The 17,453-nt window shown below is 44.7% G+C and overlaps 1 protein-coding gene across 1 annotated transcript in view; it reads left to right on the forward strand.

Moving 5' to 3' along the window:
* Positions 1 to 1,117: 1,117 nt before the first annotated feature.
* Positions 1,118 to 17,453, forward strand: part of LOC140721725 (NACHT, LRR and PYD domains-containing protein 3-like) — a 77,610-nt gene continuing 61,274 nt past the window's right edge. The window contains exon 1 of the mRNA XM_073036515.1: positions 1,118 to 1,234. The gene's annotated coding sequence lies outside the window, so the exon portion shown is untranslated. The remainder of the gene's footprint in view (positions 1,235 to 17,453) is intronic.

Below are 17,453 nucleotides of genomic sequence, written 5' to 3' on the forward strand. Positions count from 1 at the left end.
ATCAACTAGTCTATCAAGCCCACAATAAATTTTAGAATGGCTTCCACCGATTTTTGTTCATCTCCGGGACGAGCGCCCGATTAGTTCATATCCTGCACAGAGGCCCCAATTTGTTACGTACCCTGTAACGGGTTAAAAAGAACCAGCAGAAATGGACACACCTGGTGTCTGAGTCTTCCGTTATAAACCCTATTTTATTAGTAACTACGTGAATAAAGTAAAATAAAAAAAAGATACAGTAAACAGGTTAGCAGAGTTTCTGCACATATATTCGTGAGTAAATAAATTTTCCCAATCTTCCCCAGCTCAGGTGATTGGGTGATACAGTCCTACAGTGGGATGGTAAGTAATCAGTTCAGTTCTGGAATTTGGTTTGAGTAGAGTTGGAGAGAGAGAGTTAGGGTGTTGGTTTGTCTTCCAGTGCCGATGCCGAACCTCCACATCGTCCTCCTTGCTTCCGAAACTTATTTAAAAGTCAGCAACTTGTGGCCACAGAAAAGGGGGATGCCGTCTTCTGTGGTAGAGTTATCAACCCCAGACCAGGGTTAAACACACCAATAGCTCCCCACCGGTCATCCCTTTGTCTACACTGTGAGCAAAAACCCCACCCTTGTCGTGGGCACACAAAGCTCATCAGTGTCCTCCTTGCCTCAGGGGTCGTGTGCCTCCTGTGGTGTGTCTTGTGTGTGTCTGGTGTGGGACTGAACAGGAGCTGTCCATCATATAGCTCCGCCATTCAGTTTCCAAGGCAACTCACAGATTTTCTGTCTCCCTGCTGCTGAATAAGCACACAAGCTGATCGCTCCCTCTCTCTCTCTCGTTTAACGGAACAGTCCACTTCAGAATAATCCTTCAGATCTCGACACAATCTAAACATAGCTACAATGTCGGTGAGATATTCTCATATTCTAAAGAAAGTTTTGTTTTTAGCATCTCAGCTAACGGCGAAAATTGCAAAATGTTGCAAAATTTCACGGACGTACATGTATGTGTAAGTCACGTGAGCCCCCTTCCCCGCTCCCATTTTACCGCAGATCTGCCTTGTTTCCGAGGCTCCGCCCCCAGCTCTGATGACATGAATTACAGTCCTGACTTTCCTTCAGTTCTGTGTTGAAGCGGGTCGGCGGCGGCGGCGGATCGTCTGTAGGATCCGGATTAGGAGACGGCCATCACCCCCAGAGTCGGGAATCCGGGCGAGGGTTCACTGTCCGGGCGTGAAAACAAGTTCTCATCGGTGAGTACTGAGGCCGGTCCCGAGTGTGGACGTCTGATGTAAGGTAATGTACCCAGTTAACTTCCCCGATCTGGCGGCCTCTCTGCGTTTGCTGGACAGAACCTGCCGGGGTCGGTCTGTGTTGTGGGACCTTCACAACATACCGACTGAGATGAGCCGCCGCTCAGCCCCTCTTGCCCTGGTCCTAGGAGCGCGATGGGGTGGTGATACAGAGACTGCACTCATCCATTAAGATTTATCCCGGGAACTTTACCTTCATCACCCGGCCCCGTATCGGGTCCAAACTTCACCTGGATCGATAGCCGGTGTCTACAATTGTTTTACATCATTCCAGGGCGCGGGAAGCGGCCCTTCCACCTGTTGTGTTCTTGCAGACAGAGAAGGTTAAACCGAGTAATCGCAGCTTCGGGACACTGCTCCATCTGCCTGATTAGATCCATCTTTCACCCGTTCAGACAAGGCTGTCAGATCCAGATCTCTCACGGCCTCGCGGTTTGAGTAGCCATCGTTGTGTTTTCCATTTTCTCTCCTTGAGCACTCTCTCTCTCTCTCTCTCTCTCTCTCTCTCTCTCTCTCTCTCTCTCTCTCTCTCTCTCTCTCTCTCTCTCTCTCTCTCTCTCTCTCTCTCTCTCTCTCTCCTCTCTCTCTCTCTCTCTCTCTCCTCTCTCTCTCTCTCTCTCTCTCTCTCTCTGTAATGATCAAGAAAGAGACGAGCAATGACATGGATAGGAAGGATAGGAAGACGGACGAGGCCCTGCAAGGAAAGTTTAGTGAGTTAGTTGCAAAGTTGAAGGACAGGACCTCCAGGTTTGTAATCTGAGGATTTCTACCAGTGCCGTGTGCTCGTGCCGCTAGAAATAGCGGGATAATACAGCTAAATAAGTGGCTAAGGAGTTGTGTGTTGGAGGGAGGGCTTCATGTTTCTGGACAATTGGGCCTTGTTCGAGGGAAGGTGTCACAGGATGTTGACAGGCCGACTAGGGGGAATGTCATACTGGATCTAGTATTAGGTAACAACCGGGTCAATCACAGATCTCTCAGTGGGTGAGCATCTGGCGGACAGTGACCATCGCTCCCTGGCTTTAACATTATCATGGAAAAGGATGGAATCAGAGAGGACAGGAACATTTTTAATTGGGGAAGAGCAAATTATGAGGCTATAAGGTTAGAACTTGCGGGTGTGAATTGGAATGATGCTTTTGCAGGGAAATGTACTATGGACATGTGGTCGATGTTTAGGGATCCCTTGTAGGATGTTAGGGATAAATTTGTCCCAGTGAGGAAGGTAAAGAATGATAGGGAGAAGGAACTATGGGTGACAAGTGAGGTGGAAAATCTAGTCAGATGGAAGAAGGCAGCATACATATGATTCAGGAAGCAAGGATCAGATGGGTCGATTGAATATAGGGTAGCAAGAAAGGAGCTGAAGAAGCCGCTGAGGGGAGCAAGAAGGGGGTATGAGAAGGCCTTGGCGAGTAGGGTAAAGGAAAACCTCAAGGCATTCTTCAATTATGTGAAGAACAAAAGGATGACAGGACGGAAGGTAGGACAGATTAGAGATAAAGATGGGAAGATGTGCCTGGAGGCTGTGGAAATGAGAGTACTCCTCAATGAATACTTCTCTTCAGTATTAATCAATGAGAGGGAACTTGAAGACGGTGAGGACAATATGAGTGAGGTTGAAGATCTGGAGCATGTTGATATTAAGAGAGAGGAAGTATTGCAGTTGTTAAAATACAGGATGGATAAGTCCCCGGGACCTGACGGAATATTCCCCAGGCTGCTCTCTGAGGCGAGGGAAGATATTACTGAGCCTCTGACTAGGATCTTTGTGTCCTCGTTGTCCACGAGAATGGTACCGGAGGATTGGAGGGAGTCGAATGTTGTCCCCTTGTTCAAAAAAGGTAGTACGGATAGTCCGGGTAATTATAGACCAGTGAGCCTTTCGTCTGTGGTGGGAAAACTGTTGGGAAAGATTCTTAGAGATAAAATCTATGGCCATTTAGAGAATCGTAATCTAATCAGGGACAGCCAGGGCTTTGTGAAGGGCAGATCGTGTCTAACAAGCCTGATAGAGTTTTCTTTCAGGATATGACCAGGGGAGGAGGGGAGTTCAGTGGATGCGATCCAGATGGATTTTAGTAAGGCATTTAACAAGGTACCACACGGTAGGCTTATTCAGAAAGTCAGAAGGCATGGGATCCAGGGAAGTTTGGCCAGGTGGATTCAGAATTGGCTTGCCTGCAGAAATTAGAGGGTCGGTGAAGGGAGTACATTCAGATTGGAGGGTTGTGACTTGTGGAGTCCCACAAGGATCTGTTCTGGGACCTCTACTTTTCGTTATTTTTATTAACGACCTAGATGTAGGGGTAGAAGGGTGAGTTGGCAAGTTTGCAGACGACACAAAAGTTGGTGGTGTTGTGGATAGTGTTGGGTATTGTCAAAGATTGCAGAGAGACATTGATTGGATGCAGAACTGGGCTGAGAAGAGGCAGATGGAGTTCAACCCTCAGAAGTGTGAGGTGGTACACTTTGGAAAGGACAAACTCCGAGGCAGAGTACAAAGTAAATGCAGGATACTTGGGAGTGTGGAGAAGCAGAGAGATCTGGGGGTACATGTCACAGATCCCTGACAGTTGCCTCACAGGTAGATAGGGTAGATAAGAAAGCTTATGGAGTGTGAGCTTTCATAAGTGGAGGGACAGAGTTTAAGAGTCGCGGGGGTAATGATGCAGCTCTATAAAACTCTGGTTAGGCCACACTTGGACTATTGTGTCCAGTTCAGGTCGCCTCACTATAGGAAGGATGTGGAAACGTTGGAAAGGTACAGAGGAGATTTGCCAGGATGCTGCCTGTTTTAGAGAGTATGGATTATGATCAGAGATTAAGGGAGCTAGGGCTTTACTCTCTGGAGAGAAGGAGGATGACAGGAGACATGGTAGAGTTATTCAAGATATTAAGAGGAATAGATAGAGTGGACAGCCAGCGTCTCTTCCCCAGGCTACCATTGCTCATACAAGAGGACATGGCTTTAAGGTAATGGGAGGAAAATTCAGGTGGTTATTAGAGGAAGGTTTTTTACTCGGAGAGTGGTTGGTGCGTGGAATGCACAGCCTGAGTCAGTGTTGGAGGCAGATACACTAGTGAAATTTACGAGTCGACTAGACAGGTACATGGAGGAATTTAGGGTGACGGGTTATATGGGAGGAAGGGCTTAAGGGTCGGCACAACATTGTGGCCGAATAGCCTGTACTGTGCTGTATTGTTCTATGTTCTATGTTCTATTGGCCTAATCTTTCCCACACAAATGAGAAAATTTAGCTCTCTTCTGGTCGGCTGGCACATCATCTGTTGCTATGACCATTTTATATGTCTCTGCCAGCATTCACGCAGTTTCAATACTAGCGTCCCAAATGCTTCCAGGGAATATGTTGTCAGGCCCTGGAGATTTATCCATCTATATTCACTTCAAGAGAGCAAGCACATGTTCCGTAAACTGGATACAATCCATGACCTGACGAACGTTTCTTCATTTCTATCGTCTCTATTTCTGTCTATCAAGTACATGCACACCCAGATAAATCATTGAAGATCTCCCCCATTTATTTTGGTTCCATGCATAACATAAGCACGCTGATCTTCAGAAAGTTCGTTTGTCCAGTTAATGTGGCAGTAAGGAAACAACAGGTTTCTCAAATAAATATACTGCCACCAAATAGTTTGTTACTCGTGGAAATGTGCTCATTACAGTAGTTGTTTATAATAATGATTTCTGGAATGAAAAGCTTAATGTATGTGAAGCATTTGCTGTCCCTAGGCCTGTTCTCAAAGGGATGATGGGGCACGCTATCAGGGGGGAAACTCATTGAACGTAGCAAATACTGATGATTCCATAGAGTGGACGGATAAAAATATGTTTTCATCAGGAGAGGTGTCTTGGAACAGAGAACAAGACCTCACAAACCACTGAGATGTATCTACAAACCTTCTTCTCCATCATTCTATGCAGCAGTAGGATCAGAAACTTGCCTGTACTGTCAACTGTGCTTTTACGTTATTCGAAGCTACAAAGATTTGTTAGAATTTTTAATCGCTTAACTAAGCAAAGAAGGAAACTTCATGAACATCACCACAATGTATTGTGTAACATATTTTGTAAATAACAGATAACCGACTTTTGAAGCAGACTGACCGTATTGAATGACCAGCTTCAGCGTTGCTGCAAGTGCTGTGGAGAAGGAGCTAACAGCAGATTTATTGGACACTGGTATTTTATTTTCGACATTACAACATTGCTGAGTGTTCAGTATTCATTGTGGTCATAAGGAAACTCAAAGCATGTGAGGTTCAGACTGTTACTTCCTTTTTCATTTACTTCTGGTGGGCCTCTTGCTCAGTTAGTAGGGTTCAAGGAGAACTTCAAGGAGGGTTGAGAGTTTTATCGCACTGTAATCACTGTGGAGACACAGTGGCCTCAGAAACAGGTGTGGATTCCAGGATGCTTTGAGCACTTACAATATGGAATATATGATGCCTGTGTTGGAATGAAGAGATGAGTAATGAATGTTGGGATTACATTTGTGGAAATCATTTTAGGCTGTCACAAACATCTTGCAATCAGTCAATATTTATGCATCGATAGAAAAGGCAAATATGCTCCCTCCGCTCAACAATAAAATAATCAACAAGTGTTTTCAGTTTACCTGCTGAAATGTATCCGCGTCCGCGCTGTGACCCAAGGCCCGGAATTCAACCCCGATCCCCGTCCAGACAAAGCTTCCACTGGTTACTATTCCGTCATGAGTTGGTTCAGGAGTTTTAGTTTGTGAACTGGGAATAGCTGAGCCACCAAATTACGTCAGTGGCAGCAAAGAGTCCTGGGCCAAGGTTATAATCCTGGGATGGGGAATCCAGGGATATAGTATTTGTAGTGTTTGGCGTTCGCCTGCGCTTATTGCTACTACAGATGGCACTGGACGTTCCTCCTTCCCAATAAAACAAACGTTTCGGACAGATGGGCATGGGTTGCGGGGAATTCTACGTGAGACGTGCGGCGATGTGTGAATCTCTTGGCATGGATTGGGACCCCGTCAGATCGGGTCCAGGTTTTGACCCATATAAAATGGACCTGTCGATCAAGCTGCCCGGGCGTATGAAGTGATGAGTTAGTATTAATGTTCTGTGCTCAGCTGTTTAGTTCTGGAGTTCCTTTGGAAGCAAAGAAGTGGACGAGTTACCTCTCCTTCCCTCACAGTGAGAGGCTGTGAGTTAATGGGCTGCTCCGTGTTTGCAGCAGTAAACATGGACCGGGGTTTAGTGTTCAATCCGTGTTTGGAAAGCCCCTCTCCTGTCTCTCAGCTAGTGGGAGTCAAACAGAAACTCCAGAAGGAGAAGCTAAAGACAGAGGAATCGATATTACGGAAGTAACAGCATTACAGTGGTGTACAGGGAATTACCGAGGCAGGAGAGGGAAATTGGCCAGAATTGATTGGAAACTATCACCCGCAGGGATGGTAACAGAGCAGCAATTTGTGGGATGCTGGAGGATTGGTAAGGTTGTAAAAACAAACAGAAGACAACAAAAAGTCATTAAGAAGGTGAAATACCAAAGAAAACGAACCTATAATAGTAAAGGTGTTACTACACGTTTCTTCAGATACATAAAGTGTAAAAGAGAAGCACGACTGGATATCGGAACGCTGGAAAACGACACTGGAGAGGTAGTAAATGGGGACAAGGATGGCGAACTGAATAAGTATTTTTCACCAGTCTTCATGGAGGAAGTATATTGGAAGTTCCAGGTGTCGGGGGCATTAAATGTGTGAAGTTAACATAACTAGAGAGAGGTTTCTTGTGAAACTCAAAGGTCTGAATTTAGATATGTCACCTGGACTAGGTGGCGTGTACCCCGGAATTTTAAAAGTGGTGGCTGAAGAGATCGTGAGACATTAATAAAGTTCTTTCAAGAATCACTAGCTTCTGTAATGGTTCTAGGAGACTGGAAAATTGCAAATGTTACTTCACTCTTCACAAAAGGAATGGGACCGAAGAGAACCCATATGTCCGTTTGTCTGATCTCAGTGTTTAGGAAGGTATAGGAGCCGATGATTAAGGATGTCGTCTCAGGGTAATTGGAGACCCGTCATAAAATAGGCGGTAGTGGCCATGATTCCTCAAGGGAAAATCATGCCTGACAAATCTGATTGAGTTCTTTGAAGAAATAACAAGCCTGATAGACAAAGAAGAATCGGTTGATGCTGTGTATTGGATTTTCAGAAAATCTTTGTTACGCTGCCACACATAAGGTTGACTAACAAGCTACGAGATCATAGTATTACAAGACAGATTCTGACATGGATCAAGCAGTGGTTGATTGGAAAGGGGCAAAGACTGGGAATAAAATAAACATTTCCTGGATTGCACCCAGTGACTGGTGATACTCCACAGGTGTCTGTTTTGGGACCGATTATTTTATGTCATATGTTAATGATTTGGACAATGGAGTTGATGGCTTTGTTGCAATGTTTGCAGATAGTATGAACATAGGCGAAGGGGCATGAGGTTTTGAGGAATTAGAAAGGCTACAGAAGGACATGGACAAATTAGGAAACTGGGCAAATAAATGGAATGCAGTTTGGAGAAGTGTATAGGCCTGCACTTCGGTAGACGAAATGAAAGTCTTAGTTATTTTCTAAATACTAAAGAAAACTGTGGTGCCAATGGACTTGGGAATCCTTATGCAGGATTCCCTGAAGGTTAATTTGCAGGTTGAGTCCGTGATGAGGAAGGCAAATGCGATGTCCGCATTCATCTCAAGAGGAATAGAATATAAAAGCAAGGATGTAATGTTGAAACCTTATAAAGCACTTGGAGTGTTCTGAGCAAGTTTAGGCCTCTTAACTTCGAAAGGAATGTGCTGAAACCGTAGAGGGTTCAAAGGTTGTTCACGGAAATGATTCGCCGATTGTATGGCTTGTCATATGAACAGAGCTTTAGGGCTCTGCGCCTGTATTCACTGCAATTCAGGAAAATGAGGAGTGACCTTACCAAAACCTATCGAATGGTGAAAAGACTTGACAGAGTGGATGTGGAGATAATGGTTCCTCCGGTGGGATCGTCTACAAGCAAATGATCCTACATCAGAATAGAGGGGTGCCCTATTAGAAAGTGGTGAGCAGGAATTTATTTTGCTAGGGAATATGGCCAAATCTTACAAAAACTTACAGAAGGTTCAGAGAGCTAGGTAATGTTAGTCATCTAGAAGATTAGAGGACTAACAGGAAGGAACTTAAGAAGGAAATTAGAAGAGCCAGGAGGGGCCATTAGAAGGCCTTGACGGGCAGGATTATGGAAAGACCCAGGGCATTCTACAAGCATGTGAAGAACAAGAGGATAACACTTGAGAGAATAGGACCAATCAAGTGTGATAGTGGAAGTGCGTGTATGGAACCGGAGGAGATAGCAGAGGTATTTAATGAATACTTTTCTTCAGTATTCACTGCGTAAAAGGATCTTGGCGATTGCAAGGATGATTGCACTGGTCTGAAAAGCTTGAGAATGTAAATATTAAGTAAGGGGATGTGCTGGAGCTTTTACAAAGTACCAAGATGGATAAGTCACCGGGACCCCTCTGGATGTAACCCAGGCTCCTGTGGGAAGCGGGGGAGGAGATTGCTGAGCCTCTGGCAATGATCTTTGTATCATCAATGAGGACGGGAGAGGTTTCGGAGGATTGTTGAGTTGCGGATGTTGTTCCATCTTTTGTGATAGCTCAGGAAATTATAAGCTAGTGAGTCTGACTTCAGTGGTTGGCATGTTGATGGAGAAGATCCTGAGAGGCAGTATTTATGAACATTTGGAGAGACAGGATATGATTAGGAATAGTCAGCATGGCTTTGTCAAAAGCAGGTTGTGCCTTACGCGCCTGATTGAATTTTTTTGAGAATGTGACAAAACATATTGACTAAAATAGAGCAGCAGATGTAGTATGTATGGATTTTAGCAAAGCATTTGCTAAGGTACCCATGCAAGGCGTAATGAGAAAGTAAGGAGGCATGGGATCCAAGGGGACATTGCTTTGTAGATCCAGAAGTGGCTTGCCCACAGGAGGCAAAAAATGGTTTTAGACGGGTCATAGATAGATAGATAGATAGATAGATAGATAGATACTTTATTCATCCCCATGGGGAAATTCAACCTTTTTTCCAATGTCCCATACACTTGTTGTAGCAAAACTAATTACATACAATACTTAACTCAGTAAAAATATGAAATGCATCTAAATCACTATCTCAAAAAGCATTAATAATAGCTTTAAAAAAAAGTTCTTAAGTCCTGGCGGTTGAATTGTAAAGCCTAATGGCATTGGGGAGTATTGACCTCTTCATCCTGTCTGAGTAGCATTGCATCGACAGTAACCTGTCACTGAAACTGCTTCTCTGTCTCTGGATGGTGCTATGTAGAGGATGTTCAGGGTTTTCCATAATTGACCGTAGCCTACTCAGCGCCCTTCTCTCAGCTACCGATGTTAAACTCTCCAGTACTTTGCCCACGACAGAGCCCGCCTTCCTTACCAGCTTATTAAGACGGGAGGCGTCCCTCTTCTTAATGCTTCCTCCCGAACACGCCACCACAAAGAAGAGGGCGCTCTCCACAACTGACCTATAGAACATCTTCAGCATCTCACTACAGACATTGAATGACGCCAACCTTCTAAGGAAGTACAGTCGACTCTGTGCTTTCCTGCACAAGGCATCTGTGTTGGCAGTCCAGTCTAGCTTCTCGTCTATCTGCCCTCCCAGATACTTGTAGGTCTTAACCTGCTCCACACATTCTCCATTAATGATCACTGGCTCCATATGAGGCCTAGATCTCCTAAAGTCCACCACCATCTCCTTGGTCTTGGTGATATTGAGACGCAGGTAGTTTGAGTTGCACCATATCACAAAGTCCTGTATCAGTTTCCTATACTCCTCCTCCTGTCATATTCTACATGGAGGCCCGTGACGAGAGGTGTGCCTCAGGGATCTGTTCTTGGACACCTACTCTTTGTGATTTTTATAAATGACCTTGGTGAGGAATTAGAGGGATGGGTTAGCAAATGTGCTGATAACACAAAGGGTGGGTGTGTTATGGATAGTGTGGAGGGCTGTCAGAGGTTACAACGGGATTTGGATAGGATGCAAAGCTGGGCTGAGAAGTGGAAGATGGAGCTCAACCCAGATAAGTGCGAGGTGTATCATTTAAGTAGGTCAAATATGATGGCAGAATTTAACATTAATAGTAAGACTCTTGGCAGTGTGGTAGATCAGAGGGATCTTTGTGGTTAAGAAGGCGTACGGTGTATTGGCCTTCATTAATCGTGGAATTGAATTTAGGAGCCGACAGCTAATGTTACAGCTATATAGGACCCTGGTCAGACACACTTGGGATACTCTCTATGTTAGGTTGATGAAATTTACTGAGGGATAGAGGTCACAATTCAAAGTTCCGGTTGTTTGTTCTATCTTTATCGTTCCATTCGATTTTAATTTAGTATCTGTGCATTCCTGGAGGACCATCTGTGATTGTCATTGATCCTTTCTCCCACATGGTTCCATCAGCTTACCCCATGCCGATTTTGTTCAAAATCTGTCCAGCTTGAATTTCTTCAAGTTAATGATACATATCAACCATCTTGTCCAACCTCTGTCCAATCTGTTTCCCTCCACATCAATGAAATATATCAACCAACTTGTCCAACCTCTGTCCAGTCTGTATCCCACCATAGTAGGGTGTGTCAGGAATGGACAGGAGGAAGAGTATAGGAAACTGATACAGGACTTTGTGATATGGTGCAACTCAAACTACCTGCGTCTCAATATCACCAAGACCAAGGAGATGGTGGTGGACTTTAGGAGATCTAGGCCTCATATGGAGCCAGTGATCATTAATGGAGAATGTGTGGAGCAGGTTAAGACCTACAAGTATCTGGGAGGGCAGATAGACGAGAAGCTAGACTGGACTGCCAACACAGATGCCTTGTGCAGGAAAGCACAGAGTCGACTGTACTTCCTTAGAAGGTTGGCGTCATTCAATGTTTGTAGTGAGATGCTGAAGATGTTCCATAGGTCAGTTGTGGAGAGCGCCCTCTTCTTTGTGGTGGCGTGTTGGGGAGGCAGCATTAAGAAGAGGAACGCCTCACGTCTTAATAAGCTGGTAAGGAAGGCGGGCTCTGTCGTGGGCAAAGAACTGGAGAGTATAACATCGGTAGCAGATCGAAGGACGCTGAGTAGACTACGGTCAATCATGAAAAACCCTGAACATCCTCTGCATAGCACCATCCAGAGACAGAGAAGCAGTTTCAGCGACAAGTTGCTATCGATGCAATGCTCCTCAGACAGGATGAAGAGATCAATACTCCCCAATGCCATTCGGCTTTACAATTCATCCGCCAGGAGTAAGATAAAGTGCCAGGGTTAGGACTGAGCTTACGTTACCATTCAATGTATTTAAGAACTTTTTAAAAGCTATTTATTAATGCTTTTTGAGAGGGTGACTTTAGATGCATATCATATTTTTACTGAGTTAAGTATTGTATGTAATTAGTTTTGCTACAATAAGTGTATGGGACATTGGGAAAAAAATGTTGAATTTCCCCATGGGGATGAATAAAGTATCTATCTATCTATCTATCTATCTATCTATCTATCTATCTATCTATCTATCTATCTATCTATCTATCTATCAGCTATAGCTCTGTGCATTTTATTTGTCTCTGACAGTGTTCGAGCAGTTTCTGCACTGGCCTCCCACAAGGTCCAAGGGAAAAATTTGTCAGGCTCCGGAAATTTGTCCATTCTAATTCAGCAAGCACCTGTTCTGTAATCCGCATCCAATCTATAACAAGACTAGCTTTTCCCGATTTCTATAGTCTCTGTATCTGTCTCCCAGGTAAATACAGGCAAATAAAAATCATTGAAGATCTACCCCATCCCTTTCGGTTCCTTGATTAGATAGCACAATGTTCTTTTTTGACAGTTAATTGGACACTACGAAACAGTACATGAGGCTCAATAAATTATTCCGCCATCAAACTGTCTGTATCCGAGGGAATGTGCTCATTACAGTTGTTGTTTACAAAGTTCACAAGAGTGATTCTAGATTGAAAAGTTTTATGTATGAGGAACATTTGGTGTTTCAGGGCCTGTTCTCAATGGAGGGGTGGTGACTCTCAGAACAGGAAGCTCAATGAAATCCTGAGGTCTGGATAGAGCGGATAGGGACAAGATGTATTCAACAGTAGGGGAGTCTTGTAACTGAGGTTACAATCTCAATATTTTCAGTTGTTTCTGCAGACCTTCCCTTCCATCATTCTGTCCAGTAACAGGGTCTGAACTGAACATGAATCAATGCCTGGAGTTGATCATATATATAAGCTATTGGCATCCATAAGAACATGATGGAATTTTAGCCACTTAATTGAACAAAGAAGTACACTTTATAGTTATCATCATGTGATATCTTTTGTAAATATCCCATAGTTGCTATTTGAAGCAGATAGGCCGCATCCAACAACGTGTTTTGATTTTGGAACAGCTTCTGCACTGCTGGAAGTTCTGTAGAGATGGAAATACCAACAGATTTAAAGGATACACATCGAAACAGGGTTAAAACAACCACCGGAATTTTAGCTTCCCCATTACAAAATGGCTGAGAGGCCAGTATTCATCTTTGTCATAATGAAACTCAGAACATGTGAGGTCGAGTTCCTTATTTCGTAGTTTCCCTTAGTTCTGCTCAGCCACTTCCTCCATCACCAGGGTAACTGCCCACCAGAGCTGCAAGGAGTATTGAACATTTTTATCGCTCTCTGGTCACTGCCCTTCAGCGGAGAGACAGTGACTTCAGGGGGCAGTGTGGATGCGAGGATGCCTTCAGCATTCACTGCATGGAAAATATGATGTTTATATTGGAATAAAGAGATAACGAATGAATGTAGGGATTGCATTTATGCAAATCTCTTCAGGATGCCACAAACATTTTGCAGTCAGCCAATATCTGTGCATCAAAAAGGCAAAATCCTGCACTGAGTTCCCAGTGATTTATTTTCAATTTTATATTAAAAGCATTTTCTTACTGTTTCACTACGGTATATCTTACTATCTTTCCTTTCAGTTAGTCCTGACGAAGGGTCTCGGCCCGAAACGTCGACAGCTCTTCTCCCTATAGATGCTGCCTGGTCTGCTGTGTTCCACCAGCATTTAGTGTGTGTTGTTTGAATTTCCAGCATCTGCAGATTTCCTTGTGTTTGCATTTTAATTCTGATTCCCATTCAGAGATCTCGTTCAATGGCATCCTCTTGTGCCAAGATGAGACCGTCCTCAGGGTGCAGGAGCAACACCTTATATTCCATCTGGGTACCCTCCAACCTGATTGTATGAATATTGAATTATCCTTGCAGTAAACAAATCCCCCCCCCACCAAAAAAACTTCTCTATTCCCTACGCTGAACTTTCATTTCTGCTCACCAGCCTGTTATTGCTCCCAGGTCCCCTCCTTCCCTTTCTCCTATTGACAACTTTCCGATTCTTTCATCTCCAGCCCTTGACCACCTATCACCTTCCAGCTCGCCTCTTTCCCCTCCCCTACTTTTTTATTCAGATATCTTCCCCCTCCCGCAGCAGTAATGAAGAAGGCTCTTTGCCCAAAATGTCGAACCCTCTACTCTTTTCCATAGATACTGCCTGTTGTGCTGAATTCCAACAGCATTTTGTGTGTGTTGCTTTGGATTTCCAGCGTTTGCAAGCTTTCTTGTGTTTAAGTGTGATAATTACCGTAACAATTATTTGGGCTTTGTTGAGATTGTACCTGGAATATGGTGTAAAATCTCGCTCCCCATACTGACACGGGTTATACAGACCAAAGAACAAACTGCCGGAGGAACCATGGACGTCAAGCGTAGTTTCTCCTTTGGCTCCTCCCACTTCAGCCAAACCAAGGGTGTAGCCATGGGCACCCGCATGGGTTCCAGTTATGCCTGCCTTTTTGTTGGCTTTGTGGAACAGTGCATGTTCCAAGCCTATACGGGTTTCCGGCCCCCTCTCTTCCTTCGCTAAATCGACGACTGCAATGGCGCTGCCTCCTGCATGCATGCTGAGCTCGTTGACTTCAGTAACTTTGCCCCCAACTTTCACCCTGCCCTTAAATTTACCTGGTCCATTTCCGATACCTCCCTCCCCTTTCTTGATCTTTCTGTCTCCATCTCTGGAGACGGCCTATCTACTGATATCTACTATAAGCCTACAGACTCTCACAACTACCTGGACTATTCCTCTTCCCGCCTTGTCTCTTGCAAAAATGCTATCTCCTTCTCACAATCCTCCATCTCCGCCGCATCTGGTCTCAGGATGAGGCTTTTCATTCCAGGACGAAGGAGATGTCTTCCTTTTTTAAACAAAGGGGCTTCCCTTCTTCCACCATCAACTCTGCTCTCAAACGCATCTCTCCCATTTCCCGCATATCAGCCCTCACCCCACTCGGGATAGGGTTCTCCTCGTCCTCACCTACAACCCCACCAGCCTCCAGGTCCAACGTATAATTCTCCGTAACTTCCGCCACCTCCAACGGGATCCCACTACCAAGCACATCTTTCCTTTCCCCCCCTTCTGTTTTTCGCAGGGATCTCTCCCTACGCGACGCCCTTGTCCACTCTTCACCCCATCCCTTCCCACTGATCTCCCTCCTGGCACTTATCTTTGTAAGCGGAACAAGTGCTACACCTGCCCTTACACTTCCTCCCTCACCACCATTCAGGGCCCCAGAAAGTCCTTCCAGGTGAGGCGACACTTCACCTGTGAGTCGGCTGGTGTGGTATATTGCGTCCGGTGCTCCAGGTGTGGCCTTTTATATATTGGTGAGACCCGACGCAGACTGGGAAACCATTTCGCTGAACACCTGCGCTCGGTCTGCCAGAGAAAGCAGGATCTCCCAGTGGCCACACATTTTAATTCCACGTCCCATTCCCATTCTGATATGTCTATCCATGGCCTCCTCTACTGTCAAAATGAATCCAAACTCAGGTTGGAGGAAGAACACTTTATATACCGGCTGGGTAGCCTCCAACTTGATGACATGAGCATTGACTTCTCTAACTTCCGTTAATGCCCCTCCTCCCCTTCTTACCCCATCCCTAACATATTTAGTTGTTTGCCTGTTCTCCATCTCCCTCTGGTGTTCCCCTTCCTCCTTTCATTCTCCCTAGGCCTCCCGAAACCATCTTCCTTTCCCTTCTCCAGCTCGGTATCACTTTCATCAATCACCTTTCCAGCTCTTAGCTTCATCCCACCCCCTCCGGTCTTCTCCTATCTTTTCGCAGTTCCCCCTCCCCTCACTAGTTTTAAATCTCTTAGTATCTTTCCTTTCAGTTAGTCCTGACGAAGGGTCTCAGCCTGAAATGTCGACAGTTCTTCTCCTTATAGATGCTGCCTGGACTGCTGTGTTCCACCAGCATTTTGTGTGTGCTGTTTGAATTTCCAGCATCTGCAGATTTCCTCGTGTTTCCGCAACATAAAAGACGGGACATCAACAGGATCCGGGACAGCTTCTTCCACCAGGCTATGTGAATGATTAATTCATGCTGACAAGATCGTATTTCTATGTTCTATTGTTGAACATACTATTTATTATAAATTACTATAAATTGCACATTGCATATTTAGACGGAAACGTAAAGATTTTTATTCATGCATATGAAGGATGTAAGTGTAACTATCTTGGTCAACCATTGTCCAGCCTGTATCACACCACCTCAAAGATATATATATATACACCATCTTGGTCAACATCTGTCCAGCCTGTATCCCATCAACGATTATATATCAACAATCTCTCTTCTACCGTTATCTTCATGATGACGTATTTTTGCCTCACTGAGTTGATACTGAAATCGGTGTTTGTTACCTGGAACTAACGGAGGGTTTATTGAATATAGCACGTAGTAAGTTAAAGACAGCCATTGCGATTTTAGCTTCAAAGTTAAAATGTCTGCTGTATTAATCTTTGTTCGAAGGAGGGTTGGAAGCAGAGAATACAGATTGATAGTTGGGTGGGATGGATGTTGTGAGCATTGACTGCATTATCCCTGTATTGGATTGAAGAGAAAACTAATGAATATTGGTATTACATTTGTGCTAATTTGTTCTGACCGTCACAAATATCGTGTAATCAGTTAATAGTTGTGCATCATTTAAAGTAAAAAGAGAAAATGGTGGAAACGTTCAGCAGATCGGGCAGCGTCTTGTACAGTCCCGGTTCTGATACTGGGTCTTCCACAGTTTTTCTTTCCACACATCCAATCTGATGTACCGAGTTTCCAGCACTTGACTTTCAATTTTACATTTAAAATGTTTTATTCCTATTAGCCTACAGGAAATGTGACGGGAAATTGTGCTGGGCAAGATCTCATTTAACAATAGCATAATAATAAAATGTGTTCAGTTTAGCTGGTGGAGACAATGTGAAACATTATACCGCCTGCTGTTACCCCGCGCCCAGGTTTTCCAGCCCGATCTCTGGCCCAGTCAGAGGTTCATCAGGTTCCCGTTCTGCCACAGGTTGATGTCGGAGTGTTGGTGTTTGAACTGTGAATGGCAGAGACACTGCAGCATATTACTGGCGACAAGGAGTCCTGGGCGAGTTGCTGATTGAGCTGTAACCCTGGGAAACACTGGGCCTATGTAGCTGTCAGTATCGAGGCTTTAATCCAGGTCAATACTTCCACAGATGGGGGCTGGATGTTCCTCCTTTCACAATGAATCAAAAGCTTTGGGGTGCTGGGCATTGGCGATGGGGAAATTTCTGATAAGACCACGCAGTGTGAGATGTGTGGACGATGTGTGAGGATTCGGGGGTCGGTGAGTGGCAGATTCAGCTGTGTGACCCTGTGAGGTTAGGTCCTGAGATATCACAGTTTTAGATCCAAGTACAATGGACCCGGGGTTCAAGCTGCCCAGGTTTATGAGGTGTTGAGCCAGTATTTCTGTTCTGGGCTCAGATGTTTGTTTCGGGAGTTACTTTGGAAGAAATGACTGCCATACCGAGTAGAGGATGAGTTACCATTCCATCCCTCACAGTGAGAGGCTGTGAGTAAACGGGCTGTACCGTGTTTGCAACAGTAGAAATAGACCCTGAGTTTGGTGTTCAAACTGTGTTTGGAAATCCACCCTCATTGTCTCCTGTC

Source organism: Hemitrygon akajei, unplaced genomic scaffold (genome assembly GCF_048418815.1).
Source record: "Hemitrygon akajei unplaced genomic scaffold, sHemAka1.3 Scf000060, whole genome shotgun sequence".
In the NCBI taxonomy this organism is placed as follows: Eukaryota; Metazoa; Chordata; class Chondrichthyes; order Myliobatiformes; family Dasyatidae; genus Hemitrygon; species Hemitrygon akajei.